The 27,318-nt window shown below is 39.5% G+C and overlaps 1 protein-coding gene across 1 annotated transcript in view; it reads right to left on the bottom strand.

The window, feature by feature from the left end:
- The window catches only part of GREB1L (GREB1 like retinoic acid receptor coactivator), a 198,644-nt gene that overhangs the window by 111,488 nt on the left and 59,838 nt on the right, over positions 1-27,318 (bottom strand). Inside the window, exon 2 of the mRNA XM_036418475.2 lies at positions 2,973-3,075. The gene's annotated coding sequence lies outside the window, so the exon portion shown is untranslated. The remainder of the gene's footprint in view (positions 1-2,972; positions 3,076-27,318) is intronic.

Below are 27,318 nucleotides of genomic sequence, written 5' to 3'. Positions count from 1 at the left end.
TCTATCAGCCTTAGAAATTAGCCTCCAAACTTTTTGTGGGAAAGAAATAAATGTCCAAGTTGCTGTTTGGTGTTTCCTGTCATTTGCAGACAAATGTAATCTTAACTGATGCAGGAGAGAAGGATGTTGGGGGGGGAAAAAACAACAACAAGCAAGCACCTCTCTGAAATAGCACGGGATGTTCAGAAGACGAGAGCAGCCTGGCCTTCCGAGACCACCAAGAGTGAGCGAGGGAGCGGATTAAGGAAGATGAAAATGTAGGCTCAGGTGTGAGGAGTTGAGACCAGATCCTGTAGATAAAAAAGGAGCCACACAGAAAGGTGTTGAGCAAAGGAATGACACATTCCCATTTCGGCTTCGAATAGATTCCTCTGGTGGCATTGGAAGGGGATCATTAGAAACTGGTGACGAAATGACACGGGCAAAGGATTCACAATGAAGCCTAGGTCTCTACTTGGCATTGCTTTTCTCACTCCCTCTCCTCCGCTCTCCCCCCCCCCCCCCGCCCCCACTCCTGTTAGCACTTCCATTCAAGCAGGCCATTTCCTTATCACTCATTCAACAAATATTTATTGAGTGCCTCTTCTGTGTCTCCTCCTGCAGATACAATGGCAGAAATGGTCTTTGCTCTCAAAGATCTTAGTTAGGGATACCAGCGCTGGAAGCTTCATATGTGATATTTCATTTAAGCTTCAGAACGCCTTATGACAATTTTATTATTAAAAAAATAATTACCGGTGAGATAATCCAGTCTTAGAAAGTTGAATGACTTGCTCAAGGTCTCATGGCTGGCTAGCTGATAAATGGTGGTGCCAGGAATCAGACACAGAATCATCTTATTTCAAAGCATGTTTTTTTAGTTACTTGGCTATGTTCTCTCATGCAACTTTGTGTGCTGGGTTAAGTACTACGACAAAGAGTACAGTGGTTTGGATTATTGCAGCTTCCTAAGTGGATGTTCTTTCTGCATCTCTCATGTTCCAGCCAGGCAGTTTTTTTCTGAAATGCACATTGGGGAGGATGGTGGCACCCTGAGGAAGAAGATGAGCTTTTGAATGGAAGGTAATGCATGCAGGTCTTAGCTAGGCTGATTTTGGGACACTGTGACACACCCAGTTGGACATATCCAGCAGTCATTTCATAGATGAATGTGAAGTTGAGGAGGGAGCAGGTTTGGAGATAAAACACTTGGCGTCACTAGCTCTTACAGGTCAGCCGAATTTAAGGCAATTACTGAGAATCTTTAGGAGCTCCTAGAAGTGAGAGGAGCACCCCGCTGAGAAAAGGGCAGTGGGTACAGGCTTGAAGAGAACAGAGCTATATTTGGAATAATGGATCAGGGATAAAGGAGAGGGACTCAGCCAAAGCAGTCAAAGATACAACTGGGTTATATTTAGGGTTATGGGGCAACGAATATATAATGATATCCATCTGTATGCCTGAGAGATTTTCTCCAGTAACAAACACTATCTCAAGAATAGGAAACCTTGCCAAAATGCTATTATTTTACCAGTTCTTTTCTCCCATCCTGACTTAAGGCCTTGCCTGTGAGTTCCCAAAACACTCTGAATTTACCTTTGACCTGCTAATGAACACTGGAACTATCAGGTTCTATTTAACTCAATCTCCCTTTGGACTTGGAAATCCTCAAAAAGTCCTTAAGATTTAAAAAACCTGTGTGTTTTTAAATATATATATTTTATTGATTTTAGAGAGGAAGGGAGAGGGAGAGAGAGAGAGAGAAACATCAACGATGAGAGAGAATCACTGATCAGCTGTCTCCTGCACACTCCCCACTGGGGATCGAGCCTGCAACCCAGGCATGTGCCCTTAGCTGGAATCGACCCTGGGATCCTCCAGTCTGCTTGCTAACACTCTATCCATTGAGCCAAACCAGCCAGGGCAAAACTTGTGGGGTTTTTTTGTTTGTTTGTTTTGTTTTTTTAATATATTTTATTGATTTTTTTTCAGAGAGGAAGAGAGAGGGATAGAGAGTTAGAAACATCGATGAGAGAGAATTATCGATCAGCTGCCTCTTGCACACCCCCTACTGGGGATGTGCCCGCATCCTAGGTACATGCCCTTGACCGGAATCGAACCCGGGACCTTTCAGTCTGCAGGCCAATGCTCTATCCACTGAGCCAAACTGATCTCGGCAAAAACCTGAGTTTTTTTGAAATCCTTTTTATTCCAGGCAACATGCACAGCACTAGTTGTACCATTGTCTTGTCTTCAGTAAATCTGTACGTTTCTGAGGGGCAGAAACTATGACTCTGCACAGTCCTACAGGAGCATGATGTCAGCTCAATGTCTTGCGCACACTATGCCCTCCTTAAACATTTGTGGGAATGGATCGACTTTATCTGGAAGCTGACATGTAGAAACTAACCATCTTATACTATCAATCAGTTTTTAAGTTTTCAGATTTGGAATAAACTGTCTCTCCCTTTATCCTTTCATCGTGTTTTTCCTTAAGAGAAAGTTAGGACAGCACCACCCCCGTACATGCCACTTTGTCCTGGGCGTTTGGGCCTTCCTGGCAGCTCTCTGGGCTGTTACCATGAATGAGCTACTAAGCCTTTCTGGGCCTTTTGAGTACTTATGAGTGAAACTCAAGTGATTGGACACAGCAATTGCTGATGTCCCTTCTCATTCTAAATCCCAAAGAACCCACGACCCCCGGGAAACCTTCAAACCACATCGGAGAACGACTGCCCTATGAAGAGCAATGAGAACGCAGGCTCCATGTTTCATTATTAGAAAATGGGAAAATAGATCCTTTTTGTATAAAGCTGAGTTAAAATTTTATAAAGTGTATGACTTCGAAACTGACGATGCAGACAGTTCACTTTGGTAATAGAAAGAGCAGAAAGCTGGAAGAATAGGAAAATCATCGAGGATCCCATATGTACCTCAGTAACACTTTTCCCCCCCCCCCCCAGATAAGAAATCAAAGAGTGTAAGTGACTTACTCAAGATCATAGATGCATGAAGTAGCAGGGCTGGTACTAGAGTGCAAGACTCCCAGTCATGGACTTCCTTTTTTTAAAATAACCAAATTGGTCAAAAAATCTCCTGAAAGACAAAAACAGATGAAGGTGACACTGGTTGAGTTTAAATAGAGACTACTTTGTTCTTTCCAGGTTTAATAATAAACAATTCTAGTGACGGGCACGGAGGGGCAGCAGATGAAACATTCTGACCCCTAAACAAAAATATTTGTATTTTCGAACCACAGTTAGTAAGTCAATTGTAAGAATTAAGTAAATGGAAAACAAGGATAATTAGCAAAGCCAGCAAACAATTTTCCTTCACTCTTTTGGAAAACAAGACTGAAAAAAGAAAGAGAAAGAAATCCCTGTGGCTGCCTTCATTAGCAGCCAGGGTGTTGGGTCCCATTGTAAATCCCATTTATAAAGGCCCATGGCTACCTGCAGAGCCCAGGAGTACCAATCACATTAGTAAAGACACCCGATGACCAAAGGAACCCATGAGGGTCTGGGAAAGCTGGTAAACAAAAGGCAGCATTCCAAGTGAATGCCATTGCTGGAGTCTGCATTGTAAAATGCCTGGATTTCAGAAAACCTAAAGCAGGTTAGCTGAAGGCAACAAAGGATTCAAATTAGATACAAAGAACTCATCTTGACACATTAAGGAACTGTCTTCATTAGATCATCAGGTATTTATGTATAATTATTTTTTTAAAAAAATTCCACCTGATTTGTGTGTGAAGCAGTGAGGCCTAGAGGAGCTGGGACCTAAACATGGTTCTTGAATACTACGCGTTCATGACCAGAATTCACGACCAGCCTTTTCCCTTTTAATCTTCCTGACATTTTAAAGGCCTGTAGCAACTTTAAAATTTGTTATGCCCATCATTTCAATGTGACCATGTTGTGCACAAGTGCTGCTTTAAGTGCCAACTAGAAAAACTCAGATCTCTCCAACTGTAAGTGATTTTTTTCTTCCTCATTTTTGCACCACTTACAAAGAAAATAAGTGACACTTTTGCCAAAATGAAAAGAAGCAAAACATTAGGCTCTGGTATAATTTCCATCACTTCACATGCTTGTTTTGGTTTGCTTGCAAAGTTTAAACTCAAATACAGTTTAGATGCTTAAATTTGAAAATGTGGAAGGAAAACCTTTACTTCCATGTGGACAAGGCTGAGATCTGTTGTTTTTAATTTTGTTTTCTTTTTTTGGGGGGGAGGGGAAGTTGGGGAATTATGTTAAATAACTTTAATAACTTGCCACGTTATTTGCCAGTTTTATTCACTAAGGTATCCCTATTGCTAAACCTAATAACTGATGTAAAATTTAAATAATTATTTGTTAAAAGTCCTGTAAGAAGACATGGGCACTGCTCTGGCCAGGTGGCTTAGTTGGTTGGAGCGTCATCCCGTACACCAAAAGATTGCGGTAAGATTCCCAGTCAGGGCATATACCTACGGTGGGGCCTGTATGGGAGGCAGCCAATCAATGTCTCTGTCTCTGTCTCTGTCTCTGTCTCTGTCTCTTTCTCTTCTTCTCTCCCTTCCTTCCTCCTCCCCTCTCTCCCTCCCTCCCTCTTTCTCTCCAAAATCAATAAAAACATATCTTGAGGTGAGGAGAGAAGAAAAAAAAAAAAGACAACATGGACACTACATATGTAATATTAGATCAAATGTCCTTTCACTTAACATTTTCAGGTATACAGACCCATCCATCATCCTGAAATCTTACAAATGTATTTAGAGACCCGGCAGATAAGCAGGTAGATAAAAATGGTTCTGATAAATAGTCCTAAAAGCCTAAAGCCAAAACTGAGGTACAATAATGAGAACCTTTCCCAATAACTTCTACTGTTTGGAAATTAATTTCTCTTCATGCCTCTTCAGTTTTGTTTGATTGTAATAATCACCCTTCACTAAGAACAAAAGTAATTCAGCTCCCACTTTCCCTTTGAGAGACACTCCCATTGTTTTGTCAAGTCCTAGCAGGGCCACAAACCAGGCGGCACTGACACAGGAGGAAAGAATTTACATCTATGGTCTGCTGTCAGCTGGGGCCTTCAGGCCAGTTGATAACTTTGACTTCATTTGTGTTAAGTGGAAGAACACGGGGAAAGTTCAATGAGTCTGAGCTTTTTGGCTTCACCACTCCTCTCGCTTTAAAATGATATAATAATAAAATTGTAATAAGGTTTACACATTTTAAAATATTTATTCAGAAAACACAAGTCCGTCTTCCTTGTCTGACAGAGGGAAAAGAAAGTGAAGGCACATGTGGCTGAGCCACATTTCAAGTTGGCTGCAGAAGAACTAACCTTCCCTCTACCATCACCAACAAACTCCACTGAAGACACCCTGCCCGTTCTGTGTGTGGCCTCTCCGGCCCTCTCAGCTTTGTCACACAGACAGTGGCAGAAATACGCCCTACCAAGTCAGTAGCCGTGCACTGACTACCTACACGGAGAGTCTCCTTTCATTATCTCATCTACTCCTTCCCTCTCTCCTTGAGAGCCAAGAGGCAGGACCAAGAATGGCCTGAGCTTTGCTGCTCCAATGAAAACAGGCAGTGTGGTGAATAACAAATCTAATGAAAATATACTCCAGCCAAAACAGGTTTGGCTCAGTGGTAGAGCGTTGATCTGCGGACTGAAAGGTCCCAGGTTCGATTCCTGTCAGGGGCATGTACGTTGGTTGCGGGCACATCCCCGGTAGGGGGTGTGCAAGAGGCAGCTAGCTGGTTGGTGTTTCTCTCTCATCGACATTTCTAGCTCTCTATCTCTCTCCCTTCCTCTCTGTAAAAAATCAATAAAATATATTTTTTTAAAAAAGAAAAAGAAATACATTATCCACTACTTTACAGTCATTTGGCTTAAGGCTAGTTATCTGTAAAATGGGAATAATATCTCCTACCTCAAAGAGTTATAGAGTGGATAATGTATGTGAAGCTCTGGGCATATGTTAGGCATACAATAAATGTTATACTCTTTCTTATAGAAATGCTTAACCACATGAGAAATAATGCTTTTATTCTTTATAGAGCTCTTTCATGCAAATTATCTCAATCTCTCTAAGATTATCCCACACACAAGTATTCATAAGCCAACTACTCAAATGAATTCCTGTGACTCCAGAACCAATGTTTTTTCTATTGTGCTGCTAAGTGAGGGGTTGTAGTGGTGGAGACCACATTACACTCCTCTGTCATAATCTCCTGTGGGTGACAGTGGGGAGCATGAGCTGAACCGGCAGGGATCTTCGGAGCATTCAAAGGAAGCAAAAAATAGATATACAATCAAATAAACCCATACCACTTAGTAAGGCAACAACAGCCAAAGAGATAAGCTACCCTTGCGCTTATCAATAATGTATCCTTTATTGATTAAAAAAAAAAGCAATGAGAATAAAAATGAAATGATTATAATGTCTGAGAGTCCAGTTCTATATAGGAATGTGATAGTTTTAGGTCAAAGAAAAAATTATAAAAATAATAGACCTACAAAATATTATCTTCGTCTAAGGTTGAGAAAAGTTTCCTGTCATTAGATGCAACCAACATTTAAATTAAGCCAAACTGCCCTAGCTGGTTTGGCTGAGTGGATAGAGCATTGGCCTGTGGACCAAACGGTCCCAGGTTCGATTCCAGTCAAGGGCACGTACCTTGGTTGCAGGCTCCTCCCCGGCCCGGGCCTTTTGGGGGAAGCAGTCTAATCAACGTGTCTCTCTCACATCAATGTTTCTTTCTGTCTTTCCCTCTCTCTTCCTCTCTCTCTAAAAAGATCAATGGAAAAGAATCCTCAGGTAAGGATTAACAACAACAAAAAATTAATTAACTAACCCAAATCTTCACCTCAGAACTACACTGGGAATTTTGAAACACTTTACTTCATTTAATGCTCACAATAACGTTCTAAGATACATAATGTATTCATTACAGATGAAAATACAGACTCCAGAAAACTGAGTGATTTGTTTGACAAAGTTGGCAGTGCTGAGATTCAAACCTACATCCATTAAACCCTATATGTTAATTTTTCAAGCAAAGTTACACTATGTTCTCTACAATAACAAAAAAGAATGTGTGAAGTGGTCCAAACTATAATAATCATTTTATTTATAACTCACAAGAGAACTAATGACTATCAAGTTGGTTAAACATGAGTTTACTTACACAAATTGTGAAAATCCCTAAATAGAAATTTCTAAGGTCAGAATGACATCCAAAAATTTTGGTTTAGATTTGAAAACAATTATGAAGTTATTTTTTGGTGTATTACAGAAGTCAACCTAAAGAAACTGGAACTCCTAGCTCACTATTACATGATTCTATATGACTAAATAAATTTTGACTTTACTATTGGCATTTTTAAGCTTTAGATTTTCTTATAAGATAGATTTAAAACTTAACTCAGAATAAAAAAATTTCACCCAGAAATAAGATCTTCACTCTCTGTTATAACCTTTCATTTTACTACCTAACCTGAGAAAATATTCGTGGAGAAGCAAAATTTAAGGAACTTCCTAATGGAATTGAGGTCTGTGGACCAATGGTGTAAGTTGGAAGACAAAATGCTCTTTATTTTTGGATAAAAAGTGAAGAAACCAAGGGGAATCCCAGGAAGAAACAACATGGAGAAACAAATGATCACAGCTATGGATGGAGACCATCTATAGGCAAGTGAGGCAGAGTGGGTCAGTCCTGCTGACTCAGGTGCCCAGAAGGCTCTGGAAATCACAGCTGGTCAGATGGTGATGACAGGAGTGGGGTTGGGGAGTGAGGGGTGGTAGAAGGTGCTGAATGATAAGTCAGGAGTCGTAATAGGGAAGAATAGAATGGATGTTCCCATTAGTATCAACAACTGCTACAGCATTTGCTGTTTTTGGCCTGAATATAACAAAATAGGAAATCTGGTTGCAATTACGAGTACTTCTGATTTTTCTTGATGAGACCACTGTGGATACTGAAACACTCTTTGACCTTGGAACCATTCAGATCAGTGTTTCTCAGAAAGTCTAGTTCAAAGGCTGGGTCAGAGTCACCTGGAGAACACATTTACTGTGTTGGTTCCTCATCTTCTCAGAGGTCTATGAGTCACTGGATCTGGGGAAGGAATCAGAAATCTATCTGCATTCTGAATACCACAGAAAAGGCTGCCAGACTTAGCAGCCCTAACCCCGGATGATTCTATGACATCAGAGTTTGAAAACCACTTATTTGGGTTAAAAAAGATAAGATATTAACATTGTGTATGATTGTTAAACAGGATGCTTGTTTGTAACAGTCAGTCAAACACATTAAAAAGAAAAACAACAACACACATTGCAGTCTGATTCCAGGACTAGAGACTTGTCTGCTCTGCACTTTAATCTCCTTTGGAAAATGAAAACGAACCAATAATGGTACCCATGAAGCCCTCTGCCATTCTGAAATTATGCTCCAAAGAGGTAGCGAGGAGCACAAGAGTCAGGAAAGGACATTTTGCTATGACGACAGCAACGTGCTCCTGGGATGAGTATCATGTCTGCCTCCCACCCCTTCTTGGGTGTCTGTGGCCTTTGACCTTTCCCTGTTCCTTTCAGGCTGGCCCTATTGAGAAACTAGTAGAGCTTAAAAAAAATTAAATATTGTTTATCAACTAGGTTTAATTGTGAAACCTAAAAAAACAACGAATCAATCGTGCAGTGTTTCCCAAACTTTGGACATATGTGTACTCCTATAATTTTCGTAACGCTGAGTACCCCTCGTACTCATGAGAACGTAGAATTAGGCACAGCTAAGCATGGTGCAGTGCATATCCCCACCAAACTCCGGTGCAACGTGTACCCCCACCAAACTCTTCCTGTACCCCTGGGGGTACATGTACCACACTTTGGGAAACACTGATTTAGAGCACTAAAAACAAGCAAATTAAATTCCAACTTCCTGAGAAGTATTGTTCTCATAAAAACATTGGGATGACTTTATGCTTAGGATGCAAAGAACCCCCCCCCCCCCCAACTCCTGTAGGTTTTGTATTCTACTTTTCCCCTCCAAAATGGTTTCCTAATCAAGTTTTAAGTAATGGTCATTGGATCCTATGATACATGCAGGGTCTGTTTCTTCACATTCATATTGTGGGATGTTCAACTCTGTACTAAGAGGTATCTAGTCTGTGAAATTCTGAGGTAAAGGTGGCTGCCAATGGTACTCCTATTTCATGGAAAAGCGAGACTAAGACCACAATATTAGTAAATACCAATTATTAAAGCATTTCTCTAGAAGACAGATGCCAGAAGAAAGGGGAGTTCTGAGAAGTCTGAAAAGGTAAATTTTGATGACTAGTATTATCCAGGTGGTTAGTACATGGCATTGTGCCTCAGAAATCATGGTGCTGCTTGCTGCCTCAAACCTCCTGCTCTGGTTTGCCAATGTCAGCGCCTGCCATTAAGGGAAATAACGTTAAACATCAGTCCCATTAGGTAGCGCTTAGGCCCCCAAATAAATATATGACCCGATGTAAGGAGGACAACAGAATTTGCTGAAGATTTTTGGCTGCATCACGGTCCTTAGGTCCTGTTGCTTTCCCACTAACAGACATGTAGAAGGCTGGGTGGAGCCTCACCTGATGTCACTGCCAACTCAAGGGCTTAGTGATGATATTCCTGGGCTGCGGAAGCCGCCAGGCTTCTCGTGATGGCACTTCCTCCTAAGTGACTTTACAGGAGGGAGGAAGACACCTGATTCACACGGCCAGGCGTAGCAAAGGGAGCATGTGAACTTTCAACAGGAGAGGAAGCTTTGTACCAGATGTGAAGGAGTGAAGTTTATTTTTCCAGTTAGCTTGTTTATTTAAGCAAGAAGGAAGGAGACTGCGGCTGCTTCCCTTTCCAAAGTGCTCAGGGAATGACCTTCTTCCGAACCCCCTTGCTCCCCCTTCCACCTCCCCCCATTTTCTTTATAGATGAACAAAGTTGGCTACTACCATCTCCAGAGGGATCTGGAAAGGAACCAAGTCGCTGAGGATTCCATTTCATCCATAGCTACTTTAGCCTTTGAAACCTGCCCATCGACAGAGCAGACCAAGAGGGAAGGTCAGTGCAGCCTTGCCCATGAAGCATTCTCTCACTGTTTGGATGGAAAGCGATTTATTAAGGAAATTATTTTAAAGCTGCAAAGCAATGATAAAGAGCATAATCAAGGTCTTCCTAAGATTCGTCTAACAACCGAGACACTCTCGAGTCTTCGGTTACTGTATTTCCCCCCCTTTTAATCTTTGTGTATAAGGTGCAAGAGTGATACAGCTTTTAACTATAAAATAACATAGCCAAAAGAAAACATCTTTTGTCCTTGGTTCACCTATCTTCTCACATTATTTTGGTCTGACACACCATTTGTTTCTAGACTAAAGATCTTCTTGGTATATATCCAGAGACACACTTATCTTTTTTTTTTTCTCACAAGTTGTTGAAACATTCTTCCTTATGCTGAAGCTATGATAATGCTACTAGTCAATAATATAAAACACGCCACAAAACCTTTGCTGGTATTTTGATTACATGTTCGTTATCAAAAAGGCCAGGCTACAAAATATTAAATGACCTTCCCCTATTATTCATTTGCACATCCATTTTAATTAACACATACCTTCTCCTCTTCCATCATAATATGCCCCCATCCTGCTTCTTGCAGGAAAAGAGAGAACGCGGTCACTAAGATTAATGGAGCATTGGTAATGCATTTCAGGTACAAATGACCCACTTTTATGTAGTGCCAGAACAACTCAGCAAGGGTTTAGGAAGGAGAAATCATGAAGTTCTTTTCTGCCGAATTCATGCAGCTGGTGGTGATAAATTGATTATTCTCCTTTAATAGCAGGGCCAGAAACACAGTGAGAGAAGCATTTTCTATAACTGGCTATATATATTTTTTTATTAATTAGTCAACAGTTTTTTCTTCAAATTGTTATCTGTCATGGAGATGAATCACCTCTAGTTTTAATTAAAGCCCTCTCGAAATTTAACTCATTCTGCTAAGAGTGCAGGAGTAGCACCAGGAGATGATTTTTCTCTCAGGAAGGCAAAGCACAAAATGTTCCCTCCTTATAAAGGAAGGAGAAAAGGGATCGTACCAACTCCCAGACTTTCATTTCCTGGAATTTTTTTTTTTTTAAACACTTTGTGTGTTTCATGACAATTATTCCTTTCTCATCTTCAAAACTAAAACTGCAAGTAGAATTGGTAATATATAAAAATTTAGATCCTGCTTAACACCCAAGAATCCTACATTTTGAACTTAAATCAATTCATCTAAGTATCATGATCAAGTGTGAATTAAAATAAGGTTCACTCATTTGGCTGTGGCTTTGACTCTCACAAAAATCTGAATCTTGTTCTACAATCACTACACTTATTGTAAAACTTACAATTACTAACACTGGCTAAAACTTACAATGCTCAATGTAAAGATCCCCCCCCCCCCCCCCCATGCAACCTAGTAGTCAATTCTTATTTAGTGTAGCTACCATTTCACAGCACTTGTGTTGGGGGCCCAAGAAAAACAGGGAAGGAGTGTCTACCGTGGGAATGTCACTGCAAATCTGTTCTTTAGGTTGCAATGTAAAAGTGTGCCAGTGGTCATACATACTCACAGAGCCACTAAAATAATACATTACACATCGTATTAACATTTGATACATTAATAATGGACACCTGTGTGTGTGCGCGTTAGTGTGGATGTACACAGTCACGCATCCTTTCAGACATCAGACTCTGAGAAACCTCAACTACCTCGCCTAGCACCAGTGAAGTACCTGGAAATAAGAAAGAAAAATTGCATTTTTTTTACAGTGAATTAATGAAAGAAATGTGATTGACTTGAATTTCAGGTACAGGTTCACCTTCAGGTATAAAGCAAAATAGCAGTTTACCAGCAACAGGACACAAACTCTGGGGAGAAGTGATAGCTCACCTGAAGGCAACAGTCTGCATAGCTACAAAAAGCAGGTAGTAAAAATAAAAGTATGGCTGCTCAGTGCACTTAGCACAGGAGCAAACAGCTACACTCAATAAATGCTTCAACAGTCACTGAGACATTACTGTATTTCAGTGTAGCTCAATAGCAGATTTTCATCATCAGAACCCTGGGTCCGTTCACGCGCATTACTTAAGAGACAATATTAAGTAATATATTAAAGGAAGAACGTTCACTGAAAAAATATATTGTTTAAGTTGTGAGGCTTCAGTTATTTGGGGAAAAAAATTATTTGAAGCCATTATTGTTATGGTTTTTTTTTATTGTTTAAAGTATTACATATGTCTCCGTTTCCCCCAATTGACCCCTCCCCCCTCTCCCTTTCCCCGGGACAAGTCCCCACCCCCCAGGGTCCGTGTCCTATTGTTATGTTTTATGCAATGTGTTTTGTCTCTTAAATTTCAAAGACTTTTCTAAATACTGCTTTGTTATGTTTAGAGAGGTTATCTGGAATGTTATCTTAAGTATTATCGCTATTTACACCTAATTCTATTATTATGTTATTTTAAAATCTGATGCTTTAACTCAGATATTAAAGCCCTAAAAAGATTTGCATAACGAACAGAAGGAGGAGTTGCTTGAAACAAAATTTCCCAATTCATTAATTACTGGTTGAATGACACAATGAAATGGATGTAATCCACCAGTCTGGGAGAATGCTGAGAAGACAACAGAAGAAGAAGATTTCAGAGTAGCTGAAATCTTTCTCTCTTTCTTTGAAAATCTTCTGTCACAAGTCAGAAGGATAATGTCTCTTTTCACCCAATGAGAAAGCTGTTCTCACACGAGCATAATTAATCTTCTGACACCATGACAAAGAAATTCCTTAAAAGGATTTCTCTGATTTCCTCTCAAGACAGAAGATTGTCTTTATCCATCATCTGTTCTTCCTGATCCCTTCTTTTTGAATATCCACATCAGCAGAATTGTCCATCAGAAGAGACAGCAGGAGGGAAATCTCTGCATGATTGATAGGGCCCCAATGCTCTGCAGGCCTATTTAAGTGCAAGCATCTATTGTTGCAAACTTACTTTACAGCAGTTAAACAAATATAATAGTCACCAATTCAACCATTGTGCAGCTTAGACTTGACTAAAACTAGTAAGTGAAGTTCGCTAATGACAAGGCACTGATTTTGAAACCAGATAAAAAACTCTACAGATAAATTAGCCCGATGTCTACTTTGAAAGAAGAAAATTCTCAAAGATATGCAACAGTGATATGTACTGTTGAAAGTATTATATACTCTACTGTATATAGATGGACATTCCCATTAAAAACACAAGAAAAGTCTGATACTTTTCATCTTAACAACCATTCAATACTTCTTACCTACATCATGGCTATCAGGGTGGGGGTTGGGGGAGGAAATGTCCAAAACTGTATGTTACCATTAAAAAAAAAAAAAAATCAGGTGTTTCAAAGAAGAAAGTGTTCCCAACACCCTCTTAAAGTTGTATTTTTCAGACTCATCACAGTAAAGCTTTCTCAAAGAGAGATTTAGGTATGTCTGTATGTTGTTATCCCCATCTGTGAAAACAAAACAAACAAAGCCCACTTGAGACTCCTTGTGAGAACCCGCCTCTTCCTTGGGTGCCATGAATGAACCAGAGCCCTATAGGCCAGCTTCAGGTGGAGGAGCAAAGCATCCTGGGCAAAGGCCCAACCCACAGAAAATGCAAGCCTGGCTCCACTTTCAAAGCCATCTGTACAAAATGGAAACAGACCTAGAAATCTCACTGAACTTGGTAAGAGCACACCCAATATCAACAGTAGAGGTTACAGCATGCTCTGTGTTCTTTATAGATGCTGCCAAAAAAAAAAAAAAAAAAAAAAAAAAGCCACAAGAGCCCAGACACCAGGACACATTGACACTATGAGTTCTGTCTGCACCACAGTGACCTTGACTACTCAGTTCTGGATGCACCCCGTGAAAATATTTGTTTATCCTTCCAATTCCCAAACAGTGAGGCTAGCCCTCACACTGGTGGCTCCAACCTATTAGTGCTTGCCTTGGATCGGTTATTAGGACAGACTGACTGCCCAGCCTGACCCACCGCAGGGCTTCTCCAGCTAACCTGCCTCTTCCAGCTAAGAAGAGCAACGGACGGCTGGCCCATAGCCAAGACCCACATGGTCTGCGACGAGAGGCTTAGCTTTGGTTTTTCTTCATTGACAAAGCTATTGTACATTCAGGATTGATTACCCCTTTGAAGACCTGGGGGGGGGGGAATAAAAACCCCACCTAGTTATCCAGAATAAAGACCTGGGAAAATCTTTGTGGCTAACGAGGAACACTAAGCATTTTGAATGTAGAATATGACACAGAGTTTGTATATAAAGCTGGAAACCAACAGAGAATGAGCTGGTAGTGAGAGTCACACAGAAGAGAGGGCCAGGTGGGGGACGCAGGCAGACATCAGAGAGGGGACTCCGAAGTGTTCCCTCTCTAGCCCAGAACCCTGAACCTCTCAAGGCTCACATCACCAACAGCTCCACATCACTGTTAGCGGTGCGTCTGTGAATGACTAGTCTTCCCAGCAGGATTGTGTGTGTGCGTGTTTGGTGGGGAGGAGAACAAGAACCAAACCTTGTCATTTCTGTATCCCTGTTATACATTGTACATAGCATCTTGTCAAGGTCAATAAACACCTACTAACTGGTTAGAATGGAACTTGAATACTAGTAAGAGACTATTTGTGCTGCTCAAGGCCAGTGGTGTAAGATCCGGGAAGGATCAGACAAATCTTCCTCTTCCCCCAGGCTACTGTTTGTAGGTTGGGCTACTGGAGTGGGTGGTGGGGAAGCAATGAAGTCTGTGAAATGCAAGTCTAAGTTCCATAGGAATATCCTCTTGCCTATAATAATCCTTAATGAGAAAAATCCACCAACGTGTACGGGAAATCTCTGTACCTTCCTGTCAATATTGCTATAAATCTAAAACTGCCCTAAAAAATTAAGTCTAACAAAAAAGCCAAAAGCAGAACAAAATAAAACCTACCTGTGCTCACAAAAGCTCAGGGGAAAAAACAAAACAAAACAAAAAAACAAAAAAACAAAAAAACTTCAGTCTTTTGCCCTTCAGAAATATCTTTATAAGAAAAGGATCAGTTGTAATGTCCATTACAAATATTTATAATTGTGTTCATAAAATTGACTGGATTAAGACATGCATTGACTGGCTTCCAGCTCCACCACTTCTAAGGGTGCACGTTAATTCAGTCTCCCTTTGCCTCAGTTGCCTCATCTGTAAAGTAGAGATAATAATCATGCCTACACGTTGCAGGGTGTTGTAAGGATTAAATGTAAATCCTGGCATTTGGCAAATATTCAACACATAACAGCTAATTATTATTTATTATTATTGCCCACCCCGAACCCCATTCAACTCTCTAATCGGGTATATCCAGCTCTATTTCTGGGAGTTCATCTTGAGACACATATGTCCCCACACAATTGTATATGCAATATGGGAGTTTTCAATGCTAAAGAGCAGGCCCAATAGATTCAGCTAAATGGACACTTCTGAGTGACTGGGGGAGGGGGGAGGGAGAGGAGAATGAGGAAATTAGGCAAAACAAGTAAAGAAGAACAGGGCAGGCCAGGGTGACACAAGGGCTGGAAACAAACAATTTCCCAGGCCTCTATTTGAACTACTGCAAGCATGTGTGGGCCTCGTTCTGCCTCCTCTGGCTCAGCCTTACCACCTGGTTTCCTGGCTGTCTTGGCACTGTTTGCAGGTTGGGATCTTCCTGGGATACACAAGGCACATTCTGTACTTGTTTTTATTTCCACTGAATTCAATGAATATTTATTTTGCTCCTGTAAGTGCCAAGCATTGAGAGATGCCAAGGATACATTTCATGAACAAGACCATACCCTCCTGAAGTTCACAGCTCAGAGGGGCTGACATGAAAACTACATACGGTGTAACAGAGAACACACTTAGTGTACCAGAGAACACTGAAGCCTGGGAGTGAGGTGGGGGTGGCCCTTAGGACTCCAAAGATGAACTCAAGTTTATATGACAGAGAAAGGATGGGGAACTATGGGGGAAAAGAAGTGAGTGTCACTTTGCATGTCTGAGCCCTAGAGTGCATGAAGGCAGAATGGCAGGAATTAGATTGGAGAGTGAAGCTAGGTTAGGAAAAGCAATTAGGCTTAAAACAATTATTTTTAACAGTTAAAGGGGCGGGGAGAGAGACCTTAAAGATTATAGACAAAAGAGTGACATGATCAAATTTGTTTTTCAAAAAGGTAATTCACTGAACCAAAAGGGAAACATTGGAAAAAGAACAGGAAGGGGAACAGTCAGAAATTGGAGTTTGGGAAGGAGATGATTTGGTAAAAAACAAGGAAGGACTATTTGTTTAAGACCTATGTAGGATGTTGAACTGATGGAATTTAGTGACCCCCTAGAAGATATAAAGAAGGGAGGAGAAATCTAGGGTAACTGAGAAGTTTCTAGTGATGAATGTCATGCTATTTATTTGGCTATGCTAATTAAGGAAGTGTTGCCCTATTTCTGTGTAATTTTGTAGAATCACAGGCCAAAGTTCTTCTTTTACCCTATGTCACTCACCCCTGGGCCCTGCAGAAGGGATTTTAAAAATAGACTGAAACCTTAGGAAAATAAGATTTTCAATTTGTTTTTAGTAAGGTATTCTTTTACTTACACTTCCTTTCCAATGGAATCCCATGGTGCCCACTATAAATTTTAATTTTTAACGGTTGCCCCAGAAACTCAAAGTTTCATGGTTTGTTTCATAAACGGAAAGGCTCACTGGAGTTTGTGGCTAGACCAGTCTGTAAGTATGAGACAACGAGGTGAAAAAAGAAAAAAAAAAAGAGCAGACATCTGCCAAAAGGCTACATTTGCCAAATGGGAAATGAAAACATGTTTAGAGAAAGCGTCAGGAGGAACAACAGGGTGGTTAGTGCTGTTCTTTTACTACGAGGGAAGCTCCCTAAGTGGGAAGACCTTGTTTAATGATCACTTTCATATATTAGAGGGTCAGGTCAAAGAGAACACAAATCCTTTTCGGAAAGTAGCAGCAGTCTTATTGTTTTGTGGGTATCTAGTATATCGTATTAAAAGACGGTTTTGTATTAACAATGAACTAAAAGTGTTACAGCAGAAATAAAATCAATATGACATTTTAATGAAAAGCAACACAGTTAATTCACTAAATTACATGATTACCCAACACATGCACTTTTCTAAGAAGATTATTGGGCCTTGGTTGGCGTGGCTCAGTTGGTTAGAGTGTTGTCCCATATACCAAAAGGTAGTGGGCTTGATTCCTGGGCAGGACACATGCCTAGATTAAGGGCTCAATCCCCAGTAGGAGGTCTGTATGGGAGGCAAACGATCAATCATCGATGTTTCTCTCCCACATCGATATTTCTCTCTATGCCTTTCATTTTCTCTACAATCAATGAAAAACACATCCTCGGGTGAGGATAAACTATAAAAAAAAATAAAGAATATAAAACTACCACTGAGTTTGGGGAAGAACTGTGGACAAGACGGTTGGAGCTATCAGTCTTGTACCATGAGGTGTGTTTATGAACGGCAGCCATGCATTTCGCAGCAAAAGACTGTAACCAACTCAGGCTTAGTTTGTCTCCCCTGGGATTTTCTGAAAGTGAGAGAAAAATAAGATCTATTTTATTTAAACCACTATTTCTTACTTATCTCTTAATCACTGCCAAGCCTAATTCTAACAAAAACAACTCCTTTTTTTTGTTATGATCTTAGCTTTTATTTAGTTTTTGTATGTGCATAATTTTTCTCACAGAAAGTTTATACTGTATACCCTGCTGTTTTTCATTTATCAATTTATATTTTCTTATGCTAGAAAACAATCTATAACAATCTTTGAAGACGCTCAAAAATTTTATGATATAAATGTACCATCTATAATGATAAAAGTATAATATGCTAATTAGACCAGACAGCCGAATGACCTTCTGAACAACCTTCTGGACGAAGCTGGGGCTGCAAGAGCCAAGGCAAGCTGCCTCAATTGCAAGGGCAGAGCCCCTTGCACGGATTTTGTGCATCGGGCCTCTAGAAATTTAGTAATCAAGATTGATGAACCATTAGCAAGACTCATAAAGAAACAAAAAGAGAGGGCCCAAATAAATAAAATCAGAAATGAAAGTGGAGAAGTAACCACTGACACCACAAAAATACAAAGGACTGTAAGAAAATACTATGAATAATTAGATGCCAAACAAGATGGACAATATGAATGAAACCTAAAAATTCCTAGATACAATCTCCAAAAACTGAATTAGGAAGAATCAGAAAACCTGAATAGGCCAATTAAAACTGATGAAATAGAAGCAGTAATCAAAGAACGCTCAGAAAATAAAAGTCCAGGTCTGGATGGCTAAATGTATCATAATTTATAACCAGTTAAGTAGCTTTACTTATCAGTGGACTTTCCCAATCCCATATAATAAAAGCCTAATATGCAAATTGTCCCCTCAACCGGGAATTCAATTGCTCGTTATGACGTGTGCTGACTACCAGGTCAACAGAACATGACTGCCATCAGCAACATGGCGCTGGCAGCAGGTGGCAGTGGAGGCACTGCCAGCCCCGATGGGCCCTGATGAGAGCAGGACCATGGCAGGATGGTGGAGCAGGTGAGTGGGTGGCACCAGGCTAAGGCAGGTGTGAGCAGGGCCCAATTGCCCCACAGATAGCCCCGTAGACGGTGACCAGTGGCAGCGGCCGTGGGTAGGGCTGCCTCCCACTTCCAGGCACTGAGGGAGCTGGGTGGGGGCCTGATGACTCAGGCAGTGGGGGACAAACCGGGGCACAGGGGCCCAGGTGCTTCCCAGGGCCCAGAGGTCAGCTGGGACCTGCCCTTCCATTCCAAATGCTTGTGCTTCGATCGCTGGCCAGGGACCGCACCTGTGCACAAATTTTGTGCATTGGGGCTCTAGTTTATTATAGTTAACTAGCTAATATTAGACTAAAAATTATACAGATATACCTTCACAACAAGGCAGGATGACAAATATTCTCTGCCATTTAGTGTTGAGCAGTGTGGCCATTATTTCACTAAATTCAATTTCTAGGTTGCATCTGAGCATAGAAGGCTTAAGGAGGAACCTAGCAGATATTTGGTTATTGGTCCACCAAAGGTGAATAGCAGATAATGCTGCCACTCGTGTAAATGTATTATAACTATCATTTCCCCCCAGTAAATCCATTGTCTATTTCCACTTGTTTCTGATGTCACTAGTGTATGATACAGAGTGTGTGAGAGGTATAGTTCTAGAGTTGGATGACGAAGGTTCAGATTCCAGGTATGGCACTCACTATTTATGTAAACTTGGAAAATTCTGTAATCTCTCTAGCACTCCACCTTCATCTTACAGAAGAAAATGTCAAACTTATCTTGCAAGTTCATTATGTACTAACATTTTACCAAAAAGCTTCAGACCAGAAAGAAGGTTGACCCCATGAAAACAGTACCTATGGCAACTTCTCTAGCCTAATTGGAAGTAGATAAGACAGGTAGAATTCCTCTACTAAAGAGACTCTGGTGACATCTGGAACCTCAAAAGTTATAAAATTATATTTAATCTTGATATAAAATAAAGATCAATAAGATAAACTCTTACCAATAATTTTATTTAAAATCATTCTCAAATTCCAGTGAGCATCCTAAGAGTGATGAAAAGCCAGTCTTGTGTATCAAGTAATCAGAAACTATAACTATACATGATGTAGTGAGAAATGCTATTGAGAACTGGAACCCTAAGACCGAGGAGGAGTCCTCATACACAGTAATAAGCTCATCCCAGATATGGTCTCATTCTAGAGCAGAAGAGTGAAGTAATTCCCCTTAGGTACATTAGCAATAAAAAAGATAAAAAAAAATTTTCTGGTTGATTTTTAAAGACACAAAAATTGCCAGCTACCTAGAATTTCCAGCAACCTGTTATGTGAATAATGCCTTCTATATTTAATTAACGTTTAACTTTCCCTTATGAGCCAAATGACACTGTAAAAATAGGGGACATTTGCACTCAAGTGCTCACAAACTAAGCTCTCTTATGCAGTTTTTGCTTTTATCTAGAATGACAGGACAATATAGTGCTTCTTCAGGCAGGTTCAGTAGACATGAATTAAACAGCTATGTGCTGAGTGTATATCATTTCATGAAATAGTACTTATAAGAAGCATAAGTACGTACACACCCAATCTTCCCAACAATTCAAATACAGTAACAACTTCTCTCGGGGTCACTGACCCAGAAACCTCAACTACTGGAAATACAGTCCATTACCTAAAAGTAAGCAAATTACTATACAGACACAACAGAGAGACACCACAAAAGTCATTCTAAAAATATTTTCACTTTACTCGGAGAAGACACTCAGGAACTCACCCAAACTTGCTTCCTCTCAGTTTAGACTTGGTTTGAAGAAATCTGCCTAGAGCTTTCCTTTATAGTTCTAAGTACCACTTTAAAGTTTTCTTCACTTAAATTAGTTCTTCTCAACCTCAGTATTATTGACATTGGACAATCAAAAATGTCTCTAGAGCTCGGACAGTGTGGCTCAGTTAGCTGAGCACCGTCCCATGCATGGAGAGGTCACAGGTTCAGTTCCTGGTCAGGGGACATGTCCAGGTTTCAGCTCAATTCCTGGTGGAAGGTGTGCAAGAGGCAGCTGATTGATGCTTCTCTCTCTCCCTCCCTACCCCTTCCTCTCTGTAACATAAAGCAATAAAAACATATTTTAAGAAAATGTCTCTAGATATTGCCAGGGGCAAAATCAGCCCTAGTTGAGAACTACTAATTTAGATCAAGCATATTTCTCTTTAAATTTAATCCCAAGGTGTTTTCTTGCTAATCTAAATGGTATCTTTATAAATACTACTTACTTTCACGTTTAAATGATATATCAGCTACTTCCTGAATTCTTTTAATGTTTAACAGCTTTTCAGTCGATTCTCATGAGTTTATGAGGAAGACAATCACATCATCTGCAAAATGGTAATCTCACCTCCTCTTTTTCTACTTAAAAATTTTAAACTCTCTTTTCTAACTTCACTGTCTAATAGCCCACAACGATAATAAATCAAGTTGGTAATAATGAACATCCTTATTCTGAATGCTCCTAATATATCCTCATTAAGCATGATGCTGGTGTGGGGTGGGATACATACTATATCATGCAAATAAAATATCCATCTCTTGCTCCCCTCCCCATCTTTTTCCATTTTTTTATAGTTTTTAACCAAGGGCAAATGTTGAATTTACAAAGTAACTTTTACAACTTCAAGATAAAATTATGCTTTTTCATTCATGCAGAAGATTATTCAAACAATTTTAGAATTCCCAGAATAAGTCCCACTTGGTAATCACTGTTTTAGTATGCTTTTGAATTATCTGTGGTTGTCTGTTTGTATGCTATCTTTGTTGGGTTTGGATACCACTATCATGACAGCATCATAAAAAGAATTTTAAAGATTTCCTTCTTCCCAATAATGTAATTAGAGCTGAAATTTTTATTTCTTAAGTTTAACAGAACTGCCTCAAGAAAACATCTAAGACTGTCGCTGCAGTTAGAAACAAGGACAGACTGTCACATGTGACAAAATGGATCCCCACTTGTTCTTGCTCTCTCCTCTTCCGCATCTACCTTCCTGTCCTGACTGCTGGCCAAGAGTGACTCCAGGCTGGCCGCCTGATGCTGCCTGTGACTTCCCAGAGGCAGCTACATGGAGGCAACAGTTTCCCAGAGACCTTTCCATAAGATGAGGTCCCACTTGGAGAGCAGGCCATGCTCAGCACCCACAGCCGTGTTTCAGAATGCCTGGTTAGTGATTCCATGAGCCTCTTACTATCCCTTTCAGAACTGCATTTTCCCAGATGCCCCCACATTTGTGAAATGAAATAATTCCTAAATAAATTTTAGGGATTACAGTGACTCTGTTTCCCTGACTGAACACTGAATGATTAAAGAGGGGACTCACACATTCACACAAAGATCCACTTATACAATTAATTTGAAACATATACAGGTGAATTCATTTGCTAATCTTTGAATGAAGGATAAGAGCTTTTGCTTTGGGTATGGGGCAATTGCTTGGAGGTTCCTTTGATGAACCACATTCATAATGCATCATCTATAATTTCCAGTATATATTTGTTTAGAATAAAATAAGAATTAAAATACATGTATGAAAGAATATGAGTTCAGAATACTTGCAGATTTTGATGATTCTTCCTAACAATATCTTTTACAGTACTAAACCACACCCATTACATTAAGAATTATTTTTATGGTGACCCTAGCCCAGTAGCTCAGATGGTTAGAGCATCATCCCGATATGCCAAGGTTGTGGGATCAGTCCCCGGTCAGGGCACATATAAGAAGCAACCAGTGAATGCATAAGTAAGTGGAACAGCAAATCAATGCTCTTCTCTCTCTCTCTCTCTCTCTCTCTCTCTCTCTCTCTCTCTCTCTCAAATCAATAAATACAATTAAAAAAATAAATTACTTTTGGCAAATCACCTTTATCAAGTTTTTTCGAAATTGTTTAACCTAGTTCTCACAGAAAAAAATAACTATATATTTTCCAAATTTACATTTAATTGGTTATTTAATGTCTAATTAAATTGTGCAATTACAACTGGCAAATACATGATTGGGAACAAATAACTCCTGGGAGGGGAAATGCCTGGGCCATGATCATTTAGCCATCAGTGTTCTGTCTAGGGGTAACTTTGTATTTCTATAGATACTCTCTTTTCAACAATTTAAAACAACTGGAAACATTAGCTACTATTTTTTTTTTTATAAAAGCCCAGTAGCAAGAGGAGACAAAAAGCTCAGAAAGCCCTAAGAACACAGAAGCATGTGGTGTTCTGTCCAATAGCACTGACTTCATCTCTTCAGCCATCATCAAAATGAGTCAATGTCATTTGGCAGCAACAAAGAGATCTGGGAGAGAAATTTCAGCTGTAATCTTAAGAGTATTCTAAGCATAATGTTTCACTTTTTCTGGTTTTCTGTAATTTAAGCCAGATTGCTCTCTTCCAGCACTTAGACAAAGACTAGCACAAAAGGAAATTGCTCATGCCCTAGTTTTGCTGATGCTTTCAATAACACCAGAGTTAATATGGCAGATTTGTTTTTTGCTTGTCACAAACATGTTTCCCTGGTTTACTGTAATAAAGAGACTATAGCTAGGAACCCAGTCTATAGTAAAATTAATAGCTTATATCCCACACCCAGCCTCTAAGTGAATTTTGAAAAGATCTGTCTATTTTGTGTGCCTTTCTATCCATGTAATAAATGTTTCCAAGATCATAAAAACTCAGGTTATAGCCTCTGGGGAGTTCTGGTTTGAGGTTGTTGTTTTTGTTTTGTTTTGTTTTGTTTTTAATTTTTATGTTTTGGTCTCAGTTATTTTAATTTACATGCTTAAACATCATTTATTTGGGTGAAACATTCACTGGACTAAAAAAAAAATGTGAATTGCCAATGCTCCCCAAGCCACGAATACATCCACCTTAGTTTCACTCTTTGTTCTTAGTTGGAATACTGTTCTCTGCTCATCATTATCTGCGATATATATTTCCTATTAATGTATGAACATCCCAAGAGACAGAACACTTCTATCTCTGTTCTACTCCTGGCTCACAAGTCACATAATGGGAAGAGGGATTTGGTGGAGAGAAAAGTAAACCAATGGCCAATCCCACACCAAGTCCTCTTTGTATGCTGTTACCATGATTCCCCTCAAGCTTCTTATGAGGTAGCTATTTTATCCCAATTTCAAAACAAAACAAAACTGCCCTAGCTGATTTGGCTCAGTGGATAGAGCATTGGCCTGCAGACTGAAGGGTCCCAGGTTCTATTCTGGTCAAGGGCACATGCCTGGGTTGCAGTCCTGGATCCCCAGAGTGGGGCATTCAGGAGGCAGCAAATCAATGGTTCTCTCTCATCACTGATGTTTCTCCCCCGCTTCCTCTCTGAAATCAATAAAAATATATTTTAAAAAAGACACTATCATTAAAAAACAAACCAAAAACAAACTTGAAGTTCAGAAGTTAAAAGATTTCCTTAATGTTACACATAGTAAAGAGTCAGAATGAGGTCGAAACCAAGATCTGCCCTGACTGTCCCACACTGACTTCCACTACCAATTTTTAGGACGTCCTTCATTGTGAAGGCTTTCATCATAAGGCAGTAAGTTCTATTTTAAAGATCAAAAGGGGAGTAAAAAATATTTTTCCAGCCTCCTGAGAACTATGATAAAGAAAGTCAATTATTGTAGCATTATCTGCATTTATTAACACTTTTGATAAAACATGTAGGCGTGTGGGACATACGATCAGTAAAGTTCAAATATTTTTTTCTCTATTGAATTTATTGGGTGACATTGCTTAATAAAAATATATAAATTTCAGGTGTACAATTCTATAACATATAATTTCCATGTTATTTTGTGTGTTCACACCACTCCAAGTCAAGTTTGCCTCCATCACCACTTTCCCCCTTTCCCTCTGATAATCAGCATACTGTTATCTGTACTTATGCGGGGTTTTGTGTTTGTGTGCATGTGTGTTTGCTTTATCCCTTCACCTTCTTCACCCAGCCTTCCCAACACCACCTCCCCTGATGGCTGTCAATTTGTTCTCTGTATCTATGCGTCTGCTTCTATTTTGTTTGTTTGTTTATTTTGTTCATTAGATTCCACATATAAGCGAAATATGTTGCTTGCTTTTCTCTGGCTTATTTTACTTAGCATAATACTGTCCAGGTGCATCCATGCTTTCACAAAGGTAAGACTTCCTTCTTTTTTATGACTCAGTAGTATTCCACTGTGTAAATGTAACACAGATTTTTTTTTTTTTTTAAATCTACTTATCTACTGATGGACACTTGGGCTGCTTTCAAATCTTGGCTATTGTAAATAACGATGCACTGAACATAGGGGTGCATATATTCTTTTGAATTAGTGTTTAAATCTCTTCAAATACATTCCCAGAAATTGAATTGCTGGGTCATAAGGCAGTTCCATTTTGAATTTTTTGAGGTAACTCCATACTGCTTTCCAAAGTGGCTGCACCAATCTGCGTTCTCACGCACAGTACACAAGAGATCGCTTTTCTTCACATCCTCGCCAAAACATGCTTGTTGGTTTGTTGATGATAACCATTCTGACAGGGTAAAGTAACATCTCATTGTAGTTTAAATTTGCATATCTCTAATGGTTAGTGATGTTGAGCATCTCTTCATATGTCTATTGGCCATCTTTATGTCCTCAAACTTTGATCTTCTTTTATTAAGAGTATAAACCCTTAATAACCAACATCTAAACCAATGGTTAGATTAACCGGAGATCTTACTGAATGCAACCTCTTCCTCTCTACCCTCTACCTATATGCAAAATCCACTCACCTACTATTAATGTTACAGAGGCCATCTCTATTTTTACAAGATTTTCATATATGGTCATTTGTTTTCAGATAAAACCTGACTCACAGAATATCTTTTTTTTTTCTTTTTCTTTTTTTTAAATTGAGGTATCATTGACATAAAACATTATATTAGTTTCAGGTGTACAACATAATGATTCAATATTTATACATAATAAGTCCAGTTAACATCCACAAAATACATTTTGATGTGCTTTAGAAATCCATTAAGTTTCAATTTCTAGCCTGGCCAATGGGCATGGTTCAGTGGTTGAGCATCAACCTCTGAACCAGGAGGTCACATGCTGGGGTTACAGGCTTGATTCCCAGTGGGGGGTGTGCAGGAGGCAGCCAATCAATGATTCTCTCTCATCATTGATGTTTCTATCTTTCTCTCCCTCTCCCTTCCTCTCTAAAATCAATAAAAATACATATATTTTAAAAAAAATTTCAATCCCTAAAGTCAGAAATGGGCAACTATGTTCCTTGAGCCAAATCCAACCTGCAGCCTGTTTTTATAAAGAAAGTTTCATTGGAAGACAGCCTTACGCACTCATTTCTATACTATGTATATCCGCTTTCACAATACAGTGACTGAGGTGAGTAATTGCCACAGAGACTATATATGGCTGGCCTGCAATGCCTGAAATATTTACTATCTAGCCCTTTAAAGAAAAAAATTGATCCTGATATATTTTCATCCCCAATCTAAAATTACCTATGAAACAGCAAATTAGAGTATACTGAGTAGTCCTAAATCTACAATAGGTTGCTCCCCAGTTCACAGATCAGATGCCTGGCCCCACCAGGCTTGGCATTTTTATTTTGGTGTTCCTGATAACATCTTGATGATTTAACAAACATGTATCAAGTGCCTACTACATGTCAGGCAGGTGTTGTACTAGGTGCTCAGGGCTCAAAACTGATCATTTTGGGCTTCAAGGAGTTGAAAAATGTACCTATTATGTTTCAAACAGTACTTGTACCACATTCACACAAGAATAATTCATCATTTTTGGATTCAAGAAGTTTACTGGTTTTCCAGTAAAAGCACATGCTTTCACAAAGCCAAAGGGATAATTACAGTACTCCTAGAGCATTTCCTGCTACCTCTGAGATTCTAACAATGGGTGGTATAAAGAACATGTGTTACCACCCTATTGCCCCGTTCCATGGGCTATGCATATACCATAAGTATATAAGTTCTTTGGTTTATCTCTTCTCGTCCCACTATAGGGTAGTGAAGACTAGGGGGTAGGGTTTGGGAGGAGGGGGGCAAAGGGGAGAAAATGGGAGATATCTGGAATACTATCAACAATAAAAAAAAAAATTTTAAAAAAAAGAACACGTGTCATATGGAAAGTGTGGCAGAGAGTAGAAGCACCTTTCCTATAGCAACTTGGATTTTGAACCACAATAATTAGGTCACTCTGATAAAAAAAAAAAAAAATCACTGACAACAGACACAGGAAGAGCTGGCAAACAGGCAAAACAAATAATTCACGCAATTCCTATCAAGTAATCCCTCCCACAGAAATTCCCTTAATGTTTCTGCTTTAGCCAGCCAGGGAAAAGAATTGCCCACTTTTGACACCAGAATAAGCAAGAGGCTGGTAAACGGCTATTTTGTTTACTTTAAAAAATTATATTTATAAGAAATAGCCTACATGTGAATAGTGAGGAATGGGAGAAATCAAAGAAGTCATCACTATTCTTCCACTCTCCATAAATATGGGGCAATAGCAGTGTAATTTGGCTTTGGGAGGACATAAACCTGAGCCAAGTATTTCAGAGGATTCTAAGAAATGTGATTTGAATCCAAATTTGAAGGATTTTTTTTTTTTTTTTTTTTTTTACAT

Source organism: Pipistrellus kuhlii, unplaced genomic scaffold, assembly GCF_014108245.1.
Source record: "Pipistrellus kuhlii isolate mPipKuh1 unplaced genomic scaffold, mPipKuh1.p scaffold_m20_p_6, whole genome shotgun sequence".
Classification (NCBI taxonomy): domain Eukaryota; kingdom Metazoa; phylum Chordata; class Mammalia; order Chiroptera; family Vespertilionidae; genus Pipistrellus; species Pipistrellus kuhlii.
Note: the sequence above shows the minus strand (reverse complement) of the source record. Positions and strands in the feature narration are given on the sequence as shown.